Genomic DNA, 26733 nt, shown 5'->3' with positions numbered 1-26733 from the left:
TCATTTGCGTGACACCATGCTGGCAGCCGTGCATTTTAGCATGCGCGCGGACGGTAAACAAATACACAAGTAAAAAGCCTTGCTTAACCCTCCCGAGCGACTCTCTGCTGGAGGAGGCGGCTGCAGGGTGCATGCAGGGCAGGAGGAACAGTGTAAAGGTCTGCAGCAGGCAAAGAGAGGACAGGGCAGCCCCGTGCAGCTTCATGGCAACAACAGCACAAACGGCAGCCCGACTCCTGCAGCTTCTGCAACTTCTATGAAAGAGCATTCCTATGCCTCGCGGCCGAGCCGCGGATTTTTTTTTTTAACTGGAGAAGGAAGTGAGGTTGGACGGATGTGGGCGGGGCCAGCATGCCCCTGGTTTTGAATGCCAAAATAACAGCCTGGCTAGCGTACCAGGCTAGTGAGACTCTTTCAGTGCTGGTGCCTTTGAGTGCTGGACGATTAGCAGGAGCACCAGTAGATTTCTGGGACCAACGAGGCCGCCACAAGATGTGGAGGGGACGGGGAGGGTTGTTTGCCTTTCGCGCCGCGAATACACCCAAACTGCAAAGTGGAGACGAGAGGGGCAACTTATTGCAATATCCCCCACTGGGGGGCGCTGCAGGCTACATCGGCATTCTTATCTATAGCTGGTTTTGGGGGTTTCTGTCTCTGATCTGCCTGACATTTGCATTAGCAGTATGCATCCCGTCCTAGCTAGGCACAGACCTCTGACACACTTAGCAAGGGCGCAGCTCAGACGTGCTCCGAGTAGGGGATGAGGGGGTCCTGCATGCCAACCTTTGAAAGGGGGAAGAGGGATATTTGCAAAAATAAATCATGGGATTGTATTTTCTGCATTAACTTGTACTTAAGTGAGGACAATTCCAGGCGGATGGAAGCGGGCGGGTTAAAATAAAAAGCATTTGCAATGCAATAGGTCTCGCATCTACGCGAGTATAAGCTATTGGCATTGCAAATGACAATGCCTTTTTATTTATGTTTTAAAAACGAAAACAAAAGTAAAAGGCATTGTCATTTACAATGTCAATAGTTCAAACCTCTGTAAATGCGAGTCCTATTGCATTGCAAATGCTTGTTTAATTTTATTGGTAACTTATTCCACCATATGGTTGTGATACTTGTGAAGCTTTTTCCACCCCATCGATGAAGTCGGAAATTTGGTTCTTTCATCAACTTCAAAGAGACCGACCGAAGTGTACGTTCTAGAAGCGATCTGACAAGTAGGCGGGGCCTAGGTTGTGTAGCGCCTTAAAGGCGATGCATAATGCCTTAAAATTGATTTGCTTCTCTACAGGTAGCCAATGTAGGGTGTTGAGGGCATGTTTGGCTTATGAATATTAGGCTAGGCCAAAGAGCAATCTAGCTGTAGAATTTTGGGAGTACCTGCAATTTTGCCACCACTGTTTTGTTTACTCCAACCAGAAGCCTGTTACAATAATCGAGTTTAGACAGATCTAGAGCTGCCAACACTGTTTTCTGTAGTTCTGCTGGTATAAATGGTAGGATTTTCCTCAGAATTTTCAAGGTAAAGTAAATTGATGCAGTAAACATCTTTACATGATGGGAGAAAGATAGAGTGGTGTCAATAATGACTCCAAGATTTTTGGCCTTGGTGACTGGGGTGGGAAGAGTCCCCAACTCTGCTGGTCACCATTCTGAGGAACAGAACAATGTGTCTCTACCAAAGCGTAGAACTTCTGTTTTATTTGAGTTCAGTTTGAGGCAATTCTCAGCAATCCAGTCGCTTACACATCTCATGCACTCCTAAAGTTGTGGGCTGTGTTGTGATTTTTGCTCGAGATAGATACAATAATCTGAGTATCATCTGCATATGATAAGAACTCAAAGCCGTGGGCTTTAATCAGACGGGCCAGAGGTGTAACATATATATTAAATAGGGTAGGGCTCAGAGATGAGCCCTGTGGCACCCCACATGGAAGCTTGAAGCACTGTGATTTAAAGCCTTCTACTTCAACAAATTGTTCACAATTTAACAGAAAAGATCTGAGGAGTGCAAGGGCTTTGCCTGCTATCCCTACTTTTTTAAGCCAATTTATTAGAATACTTTGATCTACCTTATCGAAGGCAGCTGACACATCTAGCAATATCAGAGCTGCCGAGCCTCCATTATCAACCGCATGTCTGATTTACTCTGTTGCGGTGTTTAAGGCCAGTTCAGTACTGTTCTTAATTCTGAAGCCATACTGGGTGAAGTCCAAAACGTGGTTATTCTCAATAAAGTTAGCTAATTCTTGGTTCATATGTTTCTCCAAGATTTTTGATGGCAAAGGTAAACGGGAGATTTACGAACATCCCCATGGTGCTCTCGCGTGCTTTCTTCGCGCGGCTACAGGCGTCAATGCTAAGGCTGGCGTGGGCTGGCAAGCAGGCGCGGACCAGCTGGAGAGTACTGACGCTACCTTACCAGATGGGTGGCCTTGGGGCACCCGACATGGAGCTGTACTATCGGGTGGCACAGGGGGCTCAGGCGCATAGTTGGATACACGGGGGCGAGGCTGTCCCGTATCTCAGACTGGAGACATTGTTTGCGGCGCCGTTGCCGCTCCCAGCGGTCATTTTTGAGCATCCGGACCGCCGCACGGGATTTCTTGATTCCTTGAACTCCACTAGGCATGCCTGGAACTGTATACTACAGCGCGACTCTGGGGCGCAGCTGTATTCGCCGGCAATGCCCACTGCCTGGGCGGTGTGGCTGGCCCCCTGCAAGGAGGAGGGAGTGCGGCGAGCGCTTAAGGAGATGGGAGTACACACCATGGGTGACATGTTTGCTGACGGTCGAGTCAAGACGTGGGAGGCGGTGGCAGCCTCGGGCGTGGAGGGCACACAATTGCAGCGTTTTCAGTATTACAGAGTCAGGCAGGCCTGGAGGCAGTTGTTGGGGTGTGAAATGGAGGAGCCGGCGGAGGTTCAGGAACTGACATACATAATTAAGAATGACAACCCCCGCGGGTTGATTTCTAAGCTGTACAGAATGGCGCAATCTCATAGGGTGCACGAGTTCGCAAAATGCAGACTGGACTGGCAAAGAGACTTAGGGATTACCATTGACGATGCTATGTGGGCGTACTGCTGCACGGGGATTAGACGCATCTCTCTGCATGGCAGACACCGGCTTGTCCATTTCAAATTCCTCAACAGGTACTACTACACGCCGGAGCGCTTACATAGATATGGGCTGCGTGAAGACTCCGTATGCGAACGTTGCAGGCACCCGACGGCTGGCTTCCTTCACCTAGCGTGGCAATGCCCGGGCATATACGACTATTGGGTGGCGGTCTACCGCCAGATAGTGGGGGTGACGGGGGTGGAGTTGGCTCCGGACCCGGCGGTGGCGCTATTGGGGCATTCAAGAGGTGTACCGAAGGCGGCCAGACGCCTGGTGGATATGGGGATGCTAGTGGCGAAACGACGAGTGGCGATGAGCTGGATGCGTGGTCCCGTGCCCACGGTGGAGCAATGGAAGCGCGATGTGCTGTACTGCTGCACCCAAGCGGAGAGGTTCAGCGAGTTGCTGCCGCCGCGTAGCAGGCCTAAAAACTTCTGGGAATTGTATGAGGACTACCTGAGCGGGAGGGGGGCCGCAGCGGGGAGCCCGGATGGGGGCCCTGACACGGAGGTTGCAGAAGAGGAAGCTCCCGTAGGAGGTGTTCGTGCGGGTGACGCTAGGTGAAGATGAGTGGCGGCTGAGTGCGGGATGCGCGCGATATTGCGACTGACTTAGGACCTCAATGGTTTGGTTGGGGAGGGTGGGTTAGGGGAGTTGGGGGAAGCGTGAGGGGAGGGAGGGGGTTTGGAGTTTATGGCTATAAAAAGAGTGACTGTCCCCTAAGCTTTGGGGGAAGGAGCGCGTTAGAGCCTGACCGCAGACAGGGGGTCTGCCCCGCACACAAGCGCTGAACTGGAGGGACACTTGGGAAGTATTAGGTATTTACTCAGTTTAGCACGGTGATGCCCGGCCTCCGGGATGTGGGATAGCCGATATAATTGATTGCGAGATGAGACAAGATGGCGGACCTCAGGTTGATGGCACTCGGATATGTATATTACTGTTCCTTGTTTGCAGTCAATAAATACATTTAAAAAAAAAAAAGGTAAACGGGAGATAGGGCGATAGTTCTCTGGGTCTGTTTTATCTAAGTTTGACTTTTTTAACACAGGTAAAATAGATGTTTTTTTCCACATCTTGGGAAAAATCCCCATTTCAATAGCATTATTAAGTACCTCCATAAGTGGGCGAGCAACTGTCTCCACTATCATATGAATTCCTCTGGGAGGGCATGGATCCAGCGGAGATCCTGATTTAGTGACTAAAAGAAGTTTTGAGGTTTGTTCATAAGAAACCGTTGTAAAATTTAGAAATTGGGACGGATCGGGTTCTAGGTATACGTTGGGCATTGCTGAAGATGAATTTACAGCGTCTACCAAAGGAGCCTGTGAACTCTGTTTACCGAGCGTAAGACAAAGGTATTGTAGATAGTAGAAACTTTATTGCAAAAGGAAGAAGCTAGACTATTACAAAAAGCTTGGTCTATTGTATTTTGTTTAGTCTCCGGCAAATGGCTAAGTTTCAGCACCGTCGCAAATAGCTCTTTGGAATTATTCTTTGCTCCTATTTTTCTGAAAATTAACTGATTTTAGTTTTCTGAATTAGTTCTTTGTATTGTGCCAATTTTGTCTTGTATATTTCTTTCTCCATAGGATCATAATGTTGTCACCAGCACTTTTCTTGTCTGCGACAAAGTCTCCTTGATAGCCTTAGTTCCTCTGAGAACCATGGTTCGGTGGGTGCTGTCCTGATAAGTTTCCCTGCTCTCTGGGCAACAGTGGCTTGTATTGCTGCAGTAATCCAATTATGCTATTCTGATGAAGCTGCTTCTGGGTCTCGGGAGAGACAGGGTTTGTTCTGACTCAATGTAGGCTTTTTTGAGCCACATTTCATCCATACCATTCAGTAGTCAGGCTGGTGATGTTTTGGCAGAATCAGTCATAAGGGTGCCTGATATGTGACTGACTGCACATTAGCCCTGCCAGCCTCATCTTTGCAGTAAGAGGAGGCCTGATGAAATACAGTATTTGTCTAGGACCACACAACTTGGTCAGACTGGGATGCCAGGATTGATTCCAGATTTGGTGACTTGGAAATGAAAATCAGTATATTCCCTGAACACTCAGATGCTGTCACCTTAGTGCATTGGATTATTCAAAGTGAGAGGTTTTTTTTTTTAAAGTGGACTGAGAAACATTCCTGCCCTGTCGTGATGACAATTCTATTAGTAGGCTGAAAGGCATGTCCCAGCTTCCCTCCACATTAAGCAACCTGCAATGTGCAAGAGCAGTTACAAGGACGTTAGGTATCCAAGGCACTGAGGTCTGTTCTTGGGGAGAGGATGCGGCATTACAACCAGAGCTGCCAAGTTTGGAACTGAGGAACCAAGCTCCGAGTCTCAGCGTCGGCTGAACAGCCTCCAATTCTGAGCAAACTGGCAATGCCTACAAAATAAATGTGACCTTATGTCATGTAACTGGTGAAAATAAAATCTAGGAGTGTGCCCAGTGACCCCCAACCCCCAGAACCACCCTTTCTCTGGTCGAGCTTGCTCGCTGTGTTGAATCATTTTATACTTGGGCTGAAAATGTACACCCCACCACTTTCAAAATCAGCAGCCGCCCTGATTATGGCATTAATGTAATCAGTGAATTTGAATCGGTCAGTTCAGCTGTTGACTGTGCCTGGCCTCACTACATATGAGCTTATGTCAATGAAGAAATAAGCTACTTTAACGTCATATGCAGGAAAAGCCTTCTTTAACTACAAAATAAAAAAGCATTTGCAATTTAATAGGTCTCGCAGTTATACGAGTTAAAGCTATTGGCATTGTAAATGACAATGCCTTTAATTTAGGTTTTAAAAAAAACTAAAACCAATATAAAAGGCATTGTTATTTGCAATGTCAATAGCTCAAAATTGCGTAAATGCGAGACCTTTTGCATTGCAAACGCTTGTTCTAAATTGGTTTGGTATTTTTCTTGAGTTATTTTTCACGTTATTACTGTTTTATGAGCTGCAGAAATACCTTACACATTGTCTCCAAGTTAAGCCTAACTGCTTTTTGTGCCAAACTCCCCAGGGTTAAGCACAGGTTAATTGAGTGACTTTTGTGGTTCATCCTGCAAGGGATTGTGGCTATTGGTTGAACAAAGGCTCACACCCCAGTCAACCAACAACCCAATTTTTAACAGTAGCATTAGGCCTGACTCTGCTTTTGTTCCTTTGGTGAACTGTGTTTTTCATGTATCTCAGCAACTTATTCTTCCTTTTTTCTTTCCTTCTCCCAAGTCTGAAGAAGAAGAATGTTTGCACTCACTGTATGTTAAACGTGCAATATCCCTTGACCTCAACAGATCCAGGGACTACAGGAAGTCTAACAGTTGATTTGTTACCATTGGGTTTTCCCTTAAACGTAAGAAAGCGTCAAAGATTATTTTAAGTAGCTGGATAGAAGAAATGATTCTGCTTTTTTATACGGAGAGTGAAAAAACTGTGCCAGAACACATCCAACTGGAGGTTTATCCGCTTGCTGGTCAGAAGTTCAAGGTGTCCCTCTGCGCGAAATTTGCAGAGCTAGGACTTGGACTTCAGATCATTCATTTATAGGTTATCATTGTTTATAGCATGTGCTTCATGAAGAGGGAACTTTTGGTGCAGCTGCTTTATATTCAGTAGTTTTTTGCTGATTTCTTTTTATGCAATTAATATGCACAGGGATTGCATTTACTGATCACATAAAGTGTCAGGCCAAGGCTCTGTGGAGCTTTCATAGACTCTAATGGGTATGACGAGAGATGCAGAGGGAATTAATCGATTGCTTATCAGTAATCTTCATTACTCCTAGTCCAATTCCTCCTCATTCCAGTCATTACAATGTACCCGCCCTCCCTGATTCGGGAGTGCTACGGAATGTTATGTTTATGTAGCACCTACTCGTGGTGTACAGGGTTTCTTTTATCATTCCTGGTTTTTCCTGTCTCCTGAGGTAAGAATTACTTCTAGTGGTTATAACTGGGACAACCAAGAGTTGAAGCAATAAACATTACCAGGAAGTGATCGGATCATCACCAGTAAGTAACCGGGCCAGTCTTGTCACCCAGAGGAGCATTTCTTTCCCACCTCCTGCCAGTGACTGTTTGGTGCACCATGGCACCTCCTATGAGATGCTTTTGTTGCAATGCATGGAAGAACATTTTAAACCTCAAAAGTATCCTGAATCATCATATATTACATTATTTATATCATAGATGCATTTGTACAGCATGCATTTGTTTCACTTTTAGTCAGGACTAGAAATGCAAGACAAATGTTTTGGCTTAGCCAAAGTGTGTTGTTCTTTTTAATCATTCTTACTGGGGAAAAGCCAAACGACAATTACTGAAAAGTTCATACCAAAATGTGGTGTGGCATCAACACCGGATTCATAACAACTCGGATCTCCAATTGGTACCACATTTCCAATAACATAAAATGAGTTTAACATTGGGGTTCTAGCAATGTTGTACAGTCAGAAATGCACAAGCGCTGCCTCTATTGCCTCTAGTGTTTACTATGACTTACTGGTTACAGAAGTGATCTGAAGATGTTCCTGGTCTGGTGTGTGAAACCCTTTCCTTGGTGGCGTAGCTGGCAAAAAATGATGCAGCCCCAAATAGCTCATAGGTGCATTGCATTCTGGTACTTGCAGTTCAACACCTGTGAATGAATATGCACTACATGTACCAGATTTCAAATGAAAAGCGAAGGCGAGGTGATAATCTCACTCCTAACACGGGCCGTACAAGTGTTATGTAAATAGTCACTGAACAAGAAGAATGCCAACAGCCTGCACTGTTCTCTCCGTTTCACTGCTCTTACAACGTGCACATGCTCCGAGAACACCAAAGGGTGCCAGTAAAAACTATTCAGGGGCAACCCACGCCTCTAAAGAACGGCACGAGGGTCATCTCTTTTTTAAACAATATCACATTGCATGACAGAACACAGGAGTTCGGAGAACGCAGAACTGCACGTTCCCGCAGCCGCATTAACTGTGCAGCGGACTATATAAATGGGGCTGTGTAAACGCAACTCTCACGGTCTATTATCAGCTGACAGTTAAGCCTCATCAACAGCAAAGTGCAAACAAAACCTCCTGCCTCAGACTGAAACACTCCATGGCCCACAATGCGTCCTTAAAGGGCCAGTGCGTGCCCGCAGTAAACTCCGTCTTACCTGCGAAGGAGGAGGTGCCGTGCTTCGCCATGGCAGCCTCAGGGGCAGAGCGAGTTTGTCCGTGGCTGGCCCTGATGGAGGAAGAGCCCCTTCTCCTGCGACGGACCCCGGCACAGCCTCTTTCCTGCCTCCACTAACAGGAACTACTGGTTCCCATTCACGGGAGGAAACCGTCACATGACCGTCACATGACTTGGGGGCGCACCCGCGGGGGGAGACAGCAGCAGCCAGAGGGGCTGCGCGCGAGCCAGGGATAGGGTGGGATTGGGGTCTGCGTGAGCCGGGGGATAGGATGGGCGATGGGATTGTGGTCTCGCAGATTTAGTGGAGACACTTAGGTGGTGGAGGGAGCAGAGGACAGACGGCTTTGGGGGGACATAAGGGACTGGGGGAGTCTGAAGAAAGGAGTGTCCGAGAGGCTCGAGGAAAGGAAGAACAAGCAGTACAGGAAGTCCGGCGGGAGCCCACCCCGCCTTCGTGAATGCAACATAGTGCGGCCAAAGCAAGATTTCAGACGGGGCTCCTGTGAGCAAGACAGAGCCCCGTGTGTTGCTGCAGTGACCGGCTGAAGACGCGAGACCAGCCGGGGAGCAGCGCAGAGTCCCCACAAGAGCCGGTGAGTGGGGTGAGGCATGCTGAATGTGGTAAGCATGCCGTGCCTGAACAGGAGATATGCACGCGTATGGTGCGAGTAGGAGTTGTGATAACGCAGCGACCCGTATGCGTGCACATCTCCTGTCTGTTAAGCTTCGGCACAGACAGTTGATGTGCACACGTATGGCTTGCGGCGTTATTACAACTCCTGCTCGCACCATACGTGTGCACTTCTCCTGTACGGGCATTGCCGTACACGTGCACAGGTCCTGACTCGCATCGAAGCCAAGTCTGCAACAATAGATCTCGCCGATAGCGAGCAGCGCTTAGCGCTGCAGCGCTAGGCGAGACCTAAAAATCCAGGCCCACATCACCCCCAAACATCTGTCTCATATACATGGCACAGACCACCAGCTCTCTACTCTGCTACAATGCAATACCTGGCATGTCACAAGACAAACAAGTAAAGAAGCCGATGTGGTGAAGCCTCTTGATCAGGGTGTGGTGGGATATGGTGTCAAATGCCACTGAGAGTTTGAGGATGATCAGGGCAGCTGTCTTTCCTCGGTCAAGAAGGGCTCTGAGGTCACTGGCAGTGGCAATGAGGTCGGTTTCATGATGTGGTTAGATGCAGAATCCTGACTTAGGAGATGTCCAGAAGGTTGTTCTCCAGATGTTCCCTGAGTTGCCGGTTAATGGCTTTCTCTAGGACCGTGGCAGGAAAGGGGTGCAGAGAGATGAGACTGAAGTTCTTACTTCAGGGTGCTTCTCATTCATCAATTAAGCTGGTTTAAGGTGGTAAGCAGATGGTCAGGGTTTGCAACTGTGGGCGCAATGAGGCTGAGGGTGTCGGCGGTGGGTTGGGGTTCAAAGTTTTAGTACATGGTGGAGATGTTGTTGTGGGAGCCATCATCCAGGGTGTTGCAGAGTTCCTGGGAGGGGGTGATGATGTTTTTGGAGGTGGAGGGGTGGGAGAACTATCTGACGATGCTGAATAGTTCTTTACTGCAGCTGGAACTTGCTTCGATGCAGTTGGAAAGCGTGCTCTTTTTAGTAATTTTCAGGAGTTGGTGGTATTGGCTGAGCGACGTTTTGGAAGAGGTTAGGTCTGTGGCATTTGTTAGGTCACATTACATTATCTTCCACTTTTCCTCCCATGATCGCGTGCTTTGGTGGAATGTGGTGTATGTGGTTCTGGAATGCGGGAGTTGGGAAGTGATGATCTGCTGTGGTGAGATGGTTCAGCATTCTTGCTGCCACATGGGGTCTTTTGTGTTGTTTGCAGTTGCATTTGTTGCTCTGAGTTCTGTGGTGTACCAGCTGGCCTGTTCGGAGAGTCTCTTAAGTTTGATGGGGGCAACTATAGGCACTGTCAGTGATCCAGGTGGAGAGGTTCTCAACAGTCTCTTCTAGGTTAGTTGAGGTGTCTGAGTCGGAGGGGTTGAGGGTATTAGTCCATTGGCTCTATGATACTTTGTTCTAGCGTCGGTCAGGGCAGTTTGGTGGCGATGCAGGGGAAACTTCAAATGGTGAAGTGGAGGATGGAGTGGTCTGTCCAGATGAGCTTAGTGACATGGCTGTACTTGATTCTGTCGCTGGTCGTGAAGATTGGATCAAGTGTGTTTCCTGCGATGTGAGTGGGGTTGGTGACTAGTTGTGCAAGGCAAAGGGTGTTCCTGCTGTCAAGGAGGTTGGCGGTGTTTATGTCATCAGGTCATTGAGGTGGAAGTTGAGGTTTCTGAGGCAGATTAGTGTTTGGAGTCAATGACAAGCGGGGCGATGAAATAAGGTACGGCTTCGCAGAAGCTGGGGCAAGGTCCGGGGTCTGTAGGTGAGGTTGTCTCTAATGGTGGTTATGCAGTCAGTGTGTAGTTAGAAGTTGAGGTGTTCCATGATCAGGGTGGTGTGGTCTGCTGCAATGGTGCAGTGAATATTTACTTGTGGATGATGGCAATACCGCCTCTGTGTTTGTTGGTGCGGTTGAGGTGTGTTATCGGAGAATCAGACTTACTGCAGGACCAATGGCATCTAGAGAATAGAATCCAAACAGAAGCAAGGAGCTTTTACTGATGTGCACATTTATGATTCATATTCCACCCACATATTGAGATGGACAAGATCTGCAAGAAATAGATAGTTATAGACGTGAAATACTTCCATAGACAATCCCGGAACTGTAAGACTGCTTGAAGGCAGGTTATTCTGGGGCAGTCAATGGCATGGCGCTCTCACTCCACCTGCCGTTTCATGCAACCATCAGCACCTGTCCACTTTATTTTCCACCTAACAGCTAGATTAGCTGCAATTTGAATTATTTCATAGCACTGCAGGGACTTAAGTATTCATTTCGCTAGTAGCTGTTGGCTTAACACTAGCTGAGCAAAGCACTGGAGACTCAGCACAGAAGAGGAAGTTCACACAAGGACATTGAGTAAGAAAGTGGTACTCAGCCATCTGTTTTTACTGCACAGAAGAGCTCCAACGAGGGGGATTACCCTGGGATGCTGGAAGCACAAATTAGTAATTTGCCATCTGTTATTAATGCAAAGCAGAGATCCAGGGCCACTCTAGGTCAGCGTAGACAAGAGCGCACTATTCCACAGTTCATTTTAATAGAAGAAGAATGCACAGGGTTCAGATCTGGGACCTCTGAAGAAGATAATATTAGCTTTCTGGAGATTTTAAAGCGACTAACGCTGGCTCTTCCTCCTGCACAGCTGCTCAGGAGCTGTCCGCCTTGCACAGTCAGGTCCAGAAACACTTCTCTGGCTGTACAAGAACGCAGTCACTAACATTTTTGTAGAGCTCCACGAGTAGCCGTCTCAATGTATGCACTGAAGGGCTGGCTGGCTGGCTATTTATTCTGTTGTGAAGGAGGCCCAGGATTAAGCTTCCAGTAAGCAATGCTAGCAAAATATATGCAGAACAGCCCATATTATTACCCTGTAAACGTCTGCTAAAATATGTGTCATTGGAAGGTTTCTGTGCTTCTCAACCTTCTGCTTCTTGGTTAGGAACTGAAAAATGAACTATTGCAACTGCAGTTATTGGCTTGGTACTGAGGTATGAATGGATTATGTCTGAATACGTGGTACAGCATCTCCCCCTCCCCTATGTAACGCCAGTATGAGAAGCAGCAGGGTTGTAGGAAACTTGGTTTATTCATGGGGACGGGTCAGCAAAGAAAACAGACAGAAGGAGAAATGGGCAGAGAATGACGAATTAGAAGAAAAGAAAAAAAGAGGTAAAAAAGCAACAGAAGAGAACAAGAGTGCTAAAAGAAGGGAAACTCAAGAGGGAGATGAGTAAAGGGAAAAAGAAAAATGAAAGAAAGTGAGAAGTAAAGGAGAGCATGATAAAAACAAGGCAAACAATTAGGGAACAAAAAAGGGAGAGTGAAAAAGGGCAAGCGATTGAAAGAAAAAAGGGTGAGAAAAGTGGGAAACAATGATCGAAACATGAAAATGAGACAGCAAATAATAAAGAGCTTGAGAACAGGCAATAAAGGAAGTAACAAGAAATAAATGTGAACGGAAACAGAAGTAGAAAGAAAAATTAAAGAAAGAGAAAACAAGAAAGAAGAGTGTGGAGATGAGAGAGAGAGAGAGAGTAAACGGTTTGGAAGAAATGAGAGCAAGAAAAAGCGAAAGAAAACATGTTTAAATGGATGAGGGTGAATGGTTGGGTAAATGAGTGGATGGGTTCATGTCAACAACTCACTGGGTGGATAGATACATGATTAAGTGTGTAAATAGCAGACGGGTGAGTTAGTGTGTGTGAATCAATAGATTAGTTAAATGTGTACAAGTAGATACTGGAGCGGGGGGATGGATAACCGTGCATGGAATGGATAAGGGAAACCTTAATACACAGAACTAAAAGTGTTGGTCTTAAACAATTTAAGAAGCCCCAGTTCTTGAAGAAACACGGCTACTATGAAACAAGCATTTGCAATGCAATAGGTCTCGCATTTTCGAAACTTTAACCTATTGGTATTGTAAACGACAATGCCTTTTATTACTGCAGGTTTTTTAAACATAAATGAAAGGCAGTGTCATTTACAATGCCAATAGCTCAATATCTCGAAATTGCGAGACCTATTGCATTGCAAATGCTTGTTGTTTTACTGATCGAAAAATAATTAAATGTTTTCTAAATTCTACTAGTGTTTTCTCATTGTAATACTTTTCTCATAGTAATTACTTCAGACCAGACGTGTATGTAACAATATTCACGATGCATATTTTAACTGAATCGCTTCTTATTTACATGCCATAGATTATTCTCTTTCTTTTCTGTACTACAAAGGTAGCAGGCTCATAGCGGAGGTGTTCTTCAGATTCCTTTTCTATAAACATTCACTTTAGGAATTCTAAGATGGCCACCACGTTGGTTGTGGATTAGTGGGCGGTCTGCGTGCTGCAGCTGAGGTTCTCGCTCGTGTTCTTGTTTACACTCGAGTGAGCCTGGCTCACAGTTTCTTTTGAGCTGACAGAGGAGGAGCTCTGTTTGCCATGGCTGCCGCCGCCACTCCGGACCCCTTGCTCAGCCTGCAGGAGGAGGCTTCTTGCCCAGTCTGCCTGGACCCCTTCGGGGACCCGGTGTCGGTGGAGTGCGGCCACAGCTTCTGCCAGTCCTGCATCAACCAGACCTGGCGGGGCCTGCAGTGCAACTTCCCGTAAGTGCCGCAGGGTGTCCCGCTGGAAGAAACTGCGGCCTAACTGACACCTCGCTAACATGTCCGAGCTTGTAGAGCAGCTGGTGCAGGTGCAGGCTGGCCGCTGCTCACAGCACCACGAACCGCTGCGGCTCCACTGCCAACAGGACTAGCGGGCCCTCTGCCTGGTGTGCCGAGAGTCCTGGGAAAACCGGGCGCACACCGTTGTGCCCGTGGAGGAAAGTACCGGGGAGTACAAGGTAAGGAGGACTTCTACTTTGTTTGTTTTTATACAGTGCGAACTGGAATTGAAAAAACTAGCGCGTTACAAGAGTTAGTACCAGTTACATTATATAAGATCACGTTCATAATTGCTATGCCCGGGTGATTACGTGATTTGTAAGTAATCACAGAATGATGTGTCGATGCTAAGGCCCAAACCTGGTTCCCCAATTTCAGTGTTTATTAGGCTCTGGCCGTAAGACCACATCCTCACTTTATGTTTCGCATTGTTTCATTCTAGGACGGTCTAATGTGTGATCGAGACTTAGAAACCTAAACTCAAATGTTTCCCGCCAAATGAGTTAAGTTGTGTAATCTTTAAAAATCTCTCTATCGCTCGTGGCGGAAGTAGTGATTGTCAGATCTAAAACGGAAACGAAGTACCCTACAAGTAACACCCCATTGCCTAGCGGCCGTCGTCTAGATATAATCCCAGAACAACTAGAAGAATCCCAGAACAACATATTGAAGTGGGAGAATTATTTTTTAAGTGATGTATTCAGATAAAACAAGCAACCACTCTGGCTGGCTCTTTGTTCGCCCTAAGTTGGCAGGGTATGCCCAGACGTGGGTCCCTTGCTCACTTTGCCACTGGATTCAAGATAGCCTGGCTGATGAGGGTTATGAACCCGAAACCGGTCCCAGGATGCTGGTTTCCGGTCCAGGAAAGACATGGCTTGGCATTTCGGGCTGGACTGTTCCCATGAGGCACAAGGTCAGACTGATTTGCAAATGGCCATTTCTGAACTGGGGTGGTGGAGTGAGCTAAAGAATGATGATGGATTAAACCCAGAACAGTTGACTGGGGGCGAGTGTTTGATTTGCTCAAACGCTCCGTCTATCATCCCCTTTGGTCCCACGAGTGGTGTGCGCACACCACAGCAAGCGATCTGTTTTCAATTATCGTGCCTGTGTATGGCACGATAATTGAAATAAGATGTCGGCGTGCGGGTAACAGACACCAATGGGCCGAGTGACGCGACCGCCTTTGGCCTATTGCGTGCTGTCTGTCTAATAAAGACGACCGCAAATGCCAATACCGTGGACCAAAAGGAATCGCACACGCACGAGCGTGTGCGATTACAGGGTCCGTTTTGGAACCCTCCACAAAAGGGCTCTCGCCTGCGCGAGAAATGCAGCGCACTGCATCGCTAGGGGTGAGCCCTAAAAACCAAGACACAGTTTTCTGAAAAAAGAGAAATATTTCACTCGGAGCACAAATTAAGCCAATTCTTGTAGCAATAGAGAGAATAACTTCATTAATACCTGCAGCGGACCCAAGCAACCTAAGCCTGCTTTGCCTCATTCTGTTCGATCAGGTGATAATTAAAATATTTAAGTAAATGCTACTATTCACCATGCAACACCTATGCCCCTCCAATACTACAACATTGGCTTCCATACCTCCAAATGCATTGAGGTAGCATTCAATACCTCTTTACGTGACTGCACAGATTTTACAGGCTGAAGAACTATAATCAGAGTCTAAAATATTAAGCAGCCTACATTTATGGATAAAGCCGATATCCCAGTGCAATCGTACAGGTAGAACAAGCACTTGTTAGACTATGTACAGGCAGACTGTAGGTTCACAATCCAGACTGTTAGACTCCAAGAGCTGAGACATGAAGCGGATGCCAGAGCAGATGGGTGCAGATACTACAAGGTCCCTCTGCTGCCTTGGACACCACTGAACAGTCCACACTCCAAGCATGGACAGCTATTAACAAAGGAGTATTTCCCAGTTAACCACTTTCAAGTCGAGCCCCACTGCTCGCAGTAGTCACCTTAGATCCAATTCTGATATGTATCATCACTCAGTGAGGTTCAACTGCCCCCACTAAACACACATGAAGAGAGAATATTGAAGTTCAGTTGTAAATCAAGCCAGGAAACCTCTAATTGTGCACAAAGAACACAGAAACATGATGGACAAGACCAGCTTAAAAACGAAACACTACAAAACAAGAGGTTCTGATTGTAAGACACCGGCATTAAGGTTCAGTGCAAGAGCTCCAACCAATTATTATCCGTAAGCAGAGAATCGGCCAGGGACCAGGGTTCAATTCCCGACGCGGCAGGGTCGTGGACCAGGGTCAAAACGGACTCGATAATTCTCGCCTCGGTACCTACTCTAACCAGGAACACACTCGGCAACTCTGGGCATTAAGCTTGCCTCATCTCTACAACGGCCCCCCACAGACGCCGGGGATGCCTGGTTTCACCTTGGAGATACCCAGAAAGGGACCATCTCACAGGGATAGCCAGGACGGGTTCCCCAGCGGTCTATAGCGCCGGGACACTTCCGAGTAGCTGTGCGCTGAATAAATTAAAATAACATATTATTCAGTCCATGTTCCTTCACAACACAAATAAAACACAAGTATCCTCCTGGTTGCCGATTCAAGACCCAAAAAGCTGCATTATGATTGAGGGTGGAGTTTCACAAAATGGAGCTCAGTCAAAGTAACTGAGGTTTCCATGCACAGTCCTGGAGCTTGAGGTTCAGTGCTGACGATATTCGATTACAAGAACTTCATATGCTTGAATTCAGTCTCTCTTGCAATGACAGTGGAGGCTGCAGAATGGAGCAGTCAGTATACCTATTGCTGCAACCACTCATGCATCATTATAGCACACCGAGCCGAGGACCTGACACTGGGTTGCTGGTCGGAAAGGGTGAGGTCCACATCCCTTCGATGGGACATGGCCATAGGGAGGTCATGACTGATTAGATATACACTACACCAGGAACGCATTCCCTCAGGTGCCCTCAGTGGTCTTTCCTCCATTGATGCCAACATGTGATATCCTAGGTGACATTGGATCAGACTAAATCAGTCCAAAGACAGACACCTTGGGGCAGTAGTGGCCTTAAAAAAAACTAGCTGCAAATGTTATATAAGTGAAGCACATAGAGTAGGAGAAAGAACAGAATCTGAACACCAGGTGAGAGCGCAACAGGCAGTATAGAATCAGATCCCTGGTGCCAACTGACGTTTACAGGGACATAAGTCCCTTATCCTTTGCTTACGGACTTATCAGTGCAACTGGCTTTGTGAAACAAGAATAGCAGATCTTGTGACTAAACTGAACATAAGATCTATAGTTCAAACAGGCATGCAGGTTTGTAATGCGGGTACCATTTGTAAAACTCAAGAGTTGGTTCTATTTTATTTTTTTCCCTTTCTTTTTCTTTGGGCGCATCAAACAACAATCATTTAGAACAATCATATCATTAGATAAATTATACATTCATTGATAAGGCTTATAAATATACCTCCAACACTTCTAAATTCATTGTAAACGTATAGTACTACCTGAGCTGCCCAACACTAAGAGCCATTTACAGGTACATTTTGTGAGAACGTGGCTCTGTATATACTGTTCCCGAATAGGTATAGTGTGTACAGAGTTCACAGTCCCCAGAGGTTTGGCAGAGGCTAAAGTTAGATATAACCTTACTCTCTAAAGCGGTAGCTGGTTCGAGCAGTAAGGCAGTATCAGAGGGCAGTGTAAAGCATTTCTCGTACACAATCAGTCAGCAAATGGTCTAACACACTCAAAAACTGAACTCTAGGCCAATGATTTATATAAAAAAATATGTGTTTTATTTTAGAACCAACAATAGGTATTAAAATATACTTTCTCCGAATGAGATGCTTTAGGTAAATACTTTTGCAATATGCAATTGACTTTTGTAAATACTGGTTACAGGTCGTTGCAATAGGCAACGCAATTTCAAACATAATAATTCATTGAGCTCAATGGAAGTTTTAAGTTATTTGCAAAAGATTACTTTCAGGATTACTTTTGTACCTCCAGGACTGGATCCTAGATTCAGTCCTGGGACAGTTCTTAGAAACAAGTGAGAAAAGTCGACTTAGTTACTGTTGTGATTTTTAGGCAATATTTGACAGAATAAATTTCATAGAAAACAGTCAATGATTCCCTATGGGAGAAAATTCAAGTTGCAGTTATAGTATTTTATCGTTACTTTTGTAATCCAGTACTGGGCTCCTAGACTCAGTACTGGGACCTCTATCTAAAACAGGTAAGTAATTACGTTTTCACTATTGATACGATTTTTAAAGAATATTTGAAGTTTGCAAAAATCGACACTTAGAAGAAATTTCACAGAAAACAGTCAATGATTTCCTATGGAAGAAAATTGGGTTACTGGTAAGTACGGTTGTGAATATTTTTCAGGGTCAGTGCTGGGCACCATGATCCAGCACTGAGATCTCTCCTAATAGCAGGTGAGTATTTTCGTTTCCGTTACTCGGTTGATTTTTGTGGAATATTTGAAGTTTTAGAAACTCCACACTTAGAAGAGATTTCAGAAGAAACCAGTCAATGTTACCCTATGGAGGACAATTGGGTTATCGGCTTTTGGGTAAGTACTCGACTGGCAGAGTTAAGGTTCTGGGCACAGACTCCGGGGTCTCCCAGGGTCAGATAGGTACAGTTGTTACACCCTCAGCGGCACAGGGGCAGCCGGGTGCAGAGTGAGTTAGGCCCAATGTTATCCTATGGGAGGCAGGGGCGCCTTGGTTGGTGGCTGCTGACTAGCACCACCCACCACACCACCCACCACACCACCCACCACACCACCACACCACCACACCACCAACCACCCACCACACCACCCACCACCCACCACCCACCACACCACACCACCCCCCCACACCCCCCCACCCCCACCTCCCCCCCACACCACACCCCCCACCCCCCCACCACCCCCCACCACCCCCCACCATTTATACAAAAGCACGTGTCGGACCCCAAATTGCATTCAACTGGCATACCCCGACAATGTGCATTCCTAGCAGTAGTGTCTGCAACATTACTTAACAGCTAATAAAACTTTGGCAGAAATTAGTGGCAGCGTCAGATGGCGTAGTCGGTGAGACCAGTGATGCTGTGCTTGTCGCAGTGCTGGCAGGTCACTGTGCATGCAGTGGCGGCGGCGTATTTGCTGTGGCGCTGTCGTTGGCGGACGAACTGGAGTCGGTAAGCCAAGGCTGCGGTGCAGGATGAGGGCGGTGCGTTGTGTAACTTTACGAGCGGTACCCTTGTACCACGGTGCATGCAGCGCCGTCTATTTCGGTGTGGAGCAGTGTCGTTGGAGATACCAAGGCGGCTTTGTGAAGCAAGGCGATGCAGAGTGCGGTGCCCACAGGTCGCGGTGCGAGGCGCAGCTCTGTGGTGGCGTCAGCAGGAGTCGTCGGTGAGACCATGGTTGCGGTGCGGCGATGCCCACTGCAGTGCCTTAAGGACACTGAGTCGGTAGCGGCGTCGTAGACGGCATCGGGTTGCTTTTTCTTCTGTTGCAGCACAAAACACAGTCCCCAGTGCTGAGGGCAGAAGAACTTGAAGTGTTTGCTGTTCCTGAGACTTCTTGAACAGGGGGTAAACTCTACCTCAAGCCCTTGGAGAAACTCAAAAGAATAACTTGCAAAAGTCTAGTCCTTTCACTGCTCAAGACAGAAGCAGCCACTGCAGGCCAACATAGCAAAGCACACAGCAAAGTGGTAGTTCCTCCTCACAGCTTCTCCAGCTCTTCTTCCTGGCAGTGTTCTTGGTCCAAAAGAGTTCTAAAGTTCAGGGGTTTGGGCTCCATTTTTTATAGCCCAAAATCCTTCGTCCTCTCAGACAGAGTGTCTGGGCCCAGCCAGAACCAGTTCTGCCTTCTATGATGTGGCTTCCTGGCAGGAAGTGGAGACGGCATTGTCAGAGGCAGACCAGGCCCATTCAGGTGGAAGGAAATCTCCTCCCCCTATTCTAAATGCAGCCCAGGTCTATTCAGCCCTTTCCTGACCCACCTAGACTATCCGGAGCAACTGCTGCTCCCCAGCCTCAGTCATCCAAAACCCAGACAGTCAATCCACAAACCCAGCAGAGGCAAAAAATACCTACTTTCTAAAAGTGGTATTTTCAAACCCAGGATGTAAAAATCACCTTCACTAAAAGATGCATCTTTAGATTCTGAGTTCAGGCATAATAAACTTTATTTTCCTACCTAGATCCCAGGGTCAGTTATGTTTATAAGATGTTATAAACCAACTCCCCATTCTGTCCTATGGGGGACAGATAGCCTTGCAATAATGAAAAACGAAATTGGCACTAATTCACTATCAGAACATGCCCACACACCAGGGCATGGCCTACTTTTCATATACACTGCACCCTGCCCACAGGGGTACCTTGGGCCTACCTTAGGGGTGCCTAACATGTAAGACAAGCAGTTTCAATGCAATAGGTCTAGCATTTCTTAAAGTAAGAGCTATTAACGCTGTAAATGACAATATGTTTTATGTCTGAGTTTGTTTGTAGTGTAGTGGATGTGTATGGTGTATAGTGGATGTATATTATTTGTACTGTGCCGTAGGTTGATTGGATATCAACTTGCACTGAAGTGTAATACGTTTTACGTGTCAGATGTAAAGTAACTTTTGGGATACAAAAATACATTTAAGAAGACCTCACTTTAAGGGTCTAGTATATTATGTTTGAGCTGTTCTGTGATCTGTGGTTATTGGATAGGGTACTGGGTGTAACATGTTACTCTATATCTCAATTACTTAGTTTAGAATTGCTTCACAAGCAATGCCAGTTTAAATGTCATGCTTCAAGTCCCTGTTACAACACAGGTCTGAACACACTATAATTGAGAGATATATGTGCATTTATTCAAATGTCAGCATTTGCATCCAGCTGGACATAATTCAATCTGCTGACATTAGGAAAGTCACAGAAAAGAGCAATGCTTGTGATTGGAACATATCAAAAGTAATCCCTTTCTCTCGGGATGAGCGACAGCAGCAAATACAGCGCAAGTTGAGGACAGCAAATCTATAAAATGCCTGGAGCCGATACTGTCCCTTACACATCCAGAGTTGGCATGTTGTATTTGTGTGGGCGTGCGCAGCTGTACTTGTGAAGGACGTGATTCCAAACGTCAAACGACGCCCTAGGTTTAAAATACATTCTATATTGCGAAAACATTGAAACAAACACAAGGGGTGAATAATATTGTTTTAGCCCCTACTTCTACTGCTGGTGCCTCTCTTGCTGAATGGGTAGTGGTGGTGCAGTTCGGAACGATCGGGAATCCGAACCGAAGACACAGGAGTTTCCATCTGTGTTATAAGCCCAATGCGAGAAGACAGATCTGATATCTGAATGCTCAAAAAGGGTAAAAACATGTTTCTATCACAACCTCTTCTTAAGTCCTTTTGTCCTTTGTCAGGTAATTAAAGAAATGACCTACGCCTCCACAGCGACCCTTCAGGGCAAAGCACACCAAACAATGATTCTTCTAAGTAATCTCCAAAACAGTGTGGTGCCACTCTGCCGCTGTCTTCTCATGGCAAGAAAACAAACGTTATAATCCCGTTTTTAAAACACTGGGGAGACATTTACCGTTCATGATTTCACTGTACAAAGATCATCCAATTCGCAGCCGCCCACCTAAACCTGCAATAGAAATGGTTTTAGACCCGCCCCTTGCACATTGTGGCAGCACCTGCAGAAACGCTATAGCTAGTGAGCCATTTTGCATCCTGGGGATTGTAATTCGCACTCAAAGCTCCTGTATAACGTGTTGTTGCTTGTGAACCACAAGTCACACAATTTTCTGGGAAGGCAGTTTAGAGACTAGTTGGGAGAAATAGAAACCGCCTCCATACTTCCTTCAGATCTCCAGTCTGTCGTCACTGCTTTTTCATTAGCTGTGGAGATTGTTGTCAGGTACCGGGATCTGAGGGAAGACTCCTGGAGAAGCCTTATGTCCGTGCATAAATAAAACGAGCCTAAAGTTCTCATCCAAACATCAGACTACAAATCCCACCCGTTGCCCAACAACTCGCTCCGAGAGTACCCAAACATAATCACATACTTGGCGGAACACAGCACCATAAACACACTGCACCAGAAGCTCAAAACTTTTCACACTACTACCTCCCACACGAAACAGCTGTTTATTACAAGTGTAATAGCTTAACTATTTATTTGCGCTGATAAATTAACCCGTGAAACAACCTCCATGCCGGAAAAAATAAAGTCATAATCTACACAAAAACCGGAATAACAAGAGTGGGTGAAGCAGTGCTGGAGACATTGTAGGCAGAGTGAAAACCCAGGCATGACAGAGAGGAGCGGTGGTCGCTATGTGCTATCAAACGTAATGTTTGCGCTTCTCTGCGAGAGATGGCAAAGGAAATTATCACCCAGGCGGCGCAACGTTACAAAACCAAATAAATAAGACGCTTTGTGAACAGGTTTGCACACCACCACCGAGATGCAGGAATACGCGCTACTTTGTAAGAATACTACACAACTGCAGAAATCACGTTAATGCGGGCATTCGAAAGAGGGCCTTCGCTTCTATAAGGAAGGAGAGTTTGCGGGAACTGCCTCTTCTGATTAGCAGCGGGTTTACAAAACAGCACTCATGTTTCATAAACCACGCCTCTAGATAAACACTACCAGCCAAAAATATTTTTGGGTACTGGCATGGTCTGTGTGCCGTGCTGTTTCCATGTCGCACAAGCTGCCGGGGGTAATCAATCACGTCTGCGTAAATGTTATCTGTCAAGACAGAGAGAACCAGCTTACTCCTGGTGAACTGCACGTCGGCCCCTCCTACGCACTCACTAGGCTCAATGATGGAAAAGAGGGCGGAGCTACCTGGTCCAGAATGTCTTATTGCAAGTGATCACTTGTTTATTGCCTGTGCTATTATAAGGCTGTTTCAAAGTGCTAATGGGGGGTAGGGGGATTAAGAGGGAAGGGTGTGTGGTGTTTCACGCTGCTGGCATAGCACTTACTCACAACTATAGGCAAATCGAAGCGCGGGGGGGTGCAATTAGTCGACTTTAATTGTATTTTCCAATTCATTACCTCTACTTATATAGTCATTCAAGTTACATATCCGGTGTACACCCGTATTACCTTGTTCGGTTTTCTGATAACAAATACATTGGTAACAATACAATTACTTAGATGAGAGAGAACAGGGGCGATGGCAGAAGGAAACGAAATGATATTAAGTTAAAGTAGATTCTGGCGCTTCAAAGGGCGAAAAAAATGCAATGGATGGTCGTTTCTATGGAAGCGTCGAAGCGCCGCGAGGTCAGAAGCGTGCCGGAACGCAGGGGAAGTCGAGTAATCAGGCGTCACTCAATTCATTGCCATTGCATACAATGTACGCATTGTCTCATAAAAATTGCAGTACAAAAGTGCATAGACAATATACATATAACTAGCAACAGCCGAAGGAAACGAGTGGTGCGCGCTAGCAGCCCACCTCTCTTTCCTTCTTTCACTTAGTTGCTTCCCTGTGAAATGGATCCAAAAAAGAAGAAGCTTGCGAGTGGTGCGCGCGCACGCGCTCCACAGCGAGCCATGTGGTTTCATTTATCGCGCCTGTGTCTGGGCGCGATAATTGAAACCACATGGCAGCGGTGCGCATAATAGACACCAATAGGCCATGGCCGGAGCAATGCGCCCGCCTTAGGCCAATTACGTGCTGTCTTTTATAAAAAGACACACGCAAAGGGCAATAGCGTGGGCCAAAAGTAAAAGCACACGCACGAGCATGTGCGATTCCTAGGTCCGTTTTAAAATCCTCCACAAGAGGTCTCTCGCTGCTCGAGCAGTGCTATGCACTGCAACGCTAGGTACGAGACCTAAAAAAGGATGGTTAGGGCCTGGCAAGTGGGTGCACTTGCCTAGTCGACATGGCAGTCCCAGACTGCACACAGGTTCTGCAATGGCAGGCCAGAGTTACATTTCAGGGCTACTTCTGTGGATGGCACAACCAGTGCTGCAAGCCCACTAGTAAGTAGCATTTGTTTTATAGGCCCTGGCCACTCAGTGCACTTTACTAGGGACTGACAAGTAAATCAAATATGCCAATCATGGAAACACCAATCCATAACACAATTTACACAGAGAGCATATGCACTTTAACACTGAATAGCAGAAGTGCCCAGCGCCCTAAAACCAACACAAACAGGTCAGGAAAAAAATAGGAGGAAGAAGCAAAATGTTTGGGGATAATCCTGCAAAAAGGGCCATTTCCAACACTCTCCAATATAGCGAGGGTCTGTAAAATTCCAATGGTACCCTATGTAGTCTTGGGGCCTTTCCCAGTGCTAAAAAGATAAGTGCAAATTTGATTTACTTCACCATGATTGGGGCATGGTGAGTGACCCTCTCCGGCGCACTAAGTCCTCCACCTAGACTAAATATAGATACTGTTCGATGTCTACTGGAGTGGCTGGCTCCTCTGCCCGAGACAGGTCTTTGTAGAACTCCTTGAATGCATTCAAAATGGATTCCAGGGAGCTAACCTCTTACCCTCCCTTATTCTTTATTGTATGGATGCTACTGTGTGCCTCCTTCTGCCGCACGTGAAATGCCTGATGCCTGCCTTCGCTTTTGCTATATTAGTAGCTCTCCTCCCTGCAAATTTGATGTTTCCCTGCCGCCTTTGCCAGGAAAACGTTATTTAAGTCTGTTCTGCAGCCCCAACTACCTTTAAAGCGCAAAAAACAGGGGATTATGATCTTAAAATACCATTGGACGCCTCTCGATGCAGGCTTCACAAATTAACCCAGCTGAAATCAGAATATAATCCAATCTTTCAAATTTCTTATGGGCATATGAAGAAAAATGTGTAACCTGGGTCTGGTGCCCTCAGCTTACCTCAAACATCCTTGAGCCTATGATCCCTCTTGAGATGCTGCTCCCAACACAACAATGTGAATGCTTCCTCTTTTTTCTGCTTTTGGTGAACAACGCTATTACCGTTTTATTTGTCTTTATTGTGGTTACAATTCATATCATGTGCACTAGACTTGGATTTATGATTTTAAATAAATATTTAAAATTGCATTTCTCGGCTTCTAGTGTTCTTAAGTATGTAATTCTTTAATGAAAAGGGGTTTAAGATTCCACTAACCATCCCCTGCGATGTCTCATGGTATCGATGGTTAACTGAAACGCATCTCATTGAAATATTGCTCAGTGGGTTGTGGAATTGTTGCAGTATAACTGGTTTTCCGATTCGGGCTAGCAACCTGACTAAGTCCTTGGTGTCAGGGGTTTACAAAACAGACCTCTGAATTTCTAGAAAAATCTAGAAATGTATCAAGGCTGTGGTCTCTTTTTGTTGTGGTCAGTTTCCATATCTAAGGATTACAGCTTTATCCAACCTCAGCTTATGGTGAATAGCAGTTATCCAGTCTTTCACTGAGTTCACACATGGTGGCAACCTGGATGCCATGCTGTCACGAACTTTCTTATATTTGAGGATGATGAGCGAATTATTAGAGAAGTTATCTCATGACGATTTGTATAGCGTACTAGTTTCCTGAGAGGTTATCCAGACGCCTGAGCAAGTCTGCAAGCGTGAGGTCCCTGTGGGGTCACTCGAAGAGACCGGTCTTCAGCCTCTTCCAGAACTCAAGAAGTGATGAAGAGGCTTTAATGTGACGAGGTAGGTGGTTCCATGCTTCTGGTCGATGTACGGGAATGAGCAGCCTCCTGTTCTGTTTTTGAAGAAGCAAGGAATGTGTGCGAGAGTGAGGCAGAAGGTAGATGTCGGACAGGCTGGTGAAAGTATATGTGGCTGTTTAGGTATGCCGATCCAGTGTTGCGTAGGGCTTTGTATGTGTGTGTGTGAGGAGTTTGAATTGGCTGTGCCTGTGGATAGGGAGCCAGTGACGTTCCTTGAGGTGCGGTGTGATGTGGGCACAGTACAGGAGGTCGAGGGAGATTCTTGCGACTGCGATCTGGTTGGTTTGAAGTCTGTGTGGACATAGCTTTTCAAATGGCTCCAATCAGCACCTGGAAAACCACCACGCACGCCCTGGCCACAAGCAAGCTGAACTACACTAACACCCTCTATGTTGGGACAAATAAACTCATCAGAAGGCTGCAGACCATTCAGAACTCGGCGGCCAAAATTTCTCACAACCTCCCACACCACACTCCCATGACACCACACCTCAAGGAGCAGTACTGGTTCCCCTGTCACAAACAAGCATAATTCAAACTCCTCACCCACACTTTCAAGGCATTACATAATACTGGCCTAGCATAGCCTCTGCTCGTCCGGACTCCTACTTGCACAAATCTCATGCATGCGGAAAACCAGATCTGGTGGTTAGGGATTCTCCTACATCACTCCTGAAGCATGGCAAAGACATCCCCTACATACAAGAGCCTCGTCCTCCTATGCTGAATTCAGCGAGAAGCTGAAGCCTTGGCTTTCTGAGGAGTGCCACTAGGCTGTAGGTGTTCTAGCCTCACACCCACTCAGCGCCAGGAGACACTCTCTCGGGTGGTAGTACACTCTACAAATCTGGCTAATAGAACATAACAACCAGGGGCCCTGTGCCAAACTTGTTATGAAAAAATACTTATCTGAAATGCAAAGGACCTGTCTGAAATTGGTTGCCTGGCCACAATAAGTGAAAACGTTGCAGCAACATCAGTTCCTCTTCTTCACTGGTACGCGAGGGTATAGGCTTCCAAACTGAAATGCTTTTAGTGAGAATTTAAATGGGAAGTAATGCAATTCAAGAAGGCCTTCCATCTTAGCTTGTCTAGTTTTGTTTAAACTGCTCATTTGCTAAGTAGGAATACAGTGAATGCATAGCAGAATCACAAGCATCAATATGAAAGCTGAGACACAGTATCCTACTGTTGAGTCCTTGCATGCTGTACTAGTTGCTTAAAACTATAAAACATACTATGAGAAAATAAAAAGGCATGCCATCTCTTTAGCAGCAAAGCAGAAGTGAGAAATGATCACTGCCATAGAACTGCACTCTTTACAAGTTCCCCATTTAAGCAGGAGTTATCAAGATCGTCACAAGAGGAAACATTCCTATGCCCA

General features: G+C 46.2%; 1 protein-coding gene across 2 annotated transcripts in view; it reads right to left on the bottom strand.

Annotated features, from left to right (window-relative positions):
* The window catches only part of AMBRA1 (autophagy and beclin 1 regulator 1), a 764496-nt gene that overhangs the window by 687732 nt on the left and 50031 nt on the right, over positions 1 to 26733 (bottom strand). The window lies entirely within an intron of this gene.

Source organism: Triturus cristatus, chromosome 3_1, assembly GCF_964204655.1.
Source record: "Triturus cristatus chromosome 3_1, aTriCri1.1, whole genome shotgun sequence".
In the NCBI taxonomy this organism is placed as follows: Eukaryota; Metazoa; Chordata; class Amphibia; order Caudata; family Salamandridae; genus Triturus; species Triturus cristatus.
Note: the sequence above shows the minus strand (reverse complement) of the source record. Positions and strands in the feature narration are given on the sequence as shown.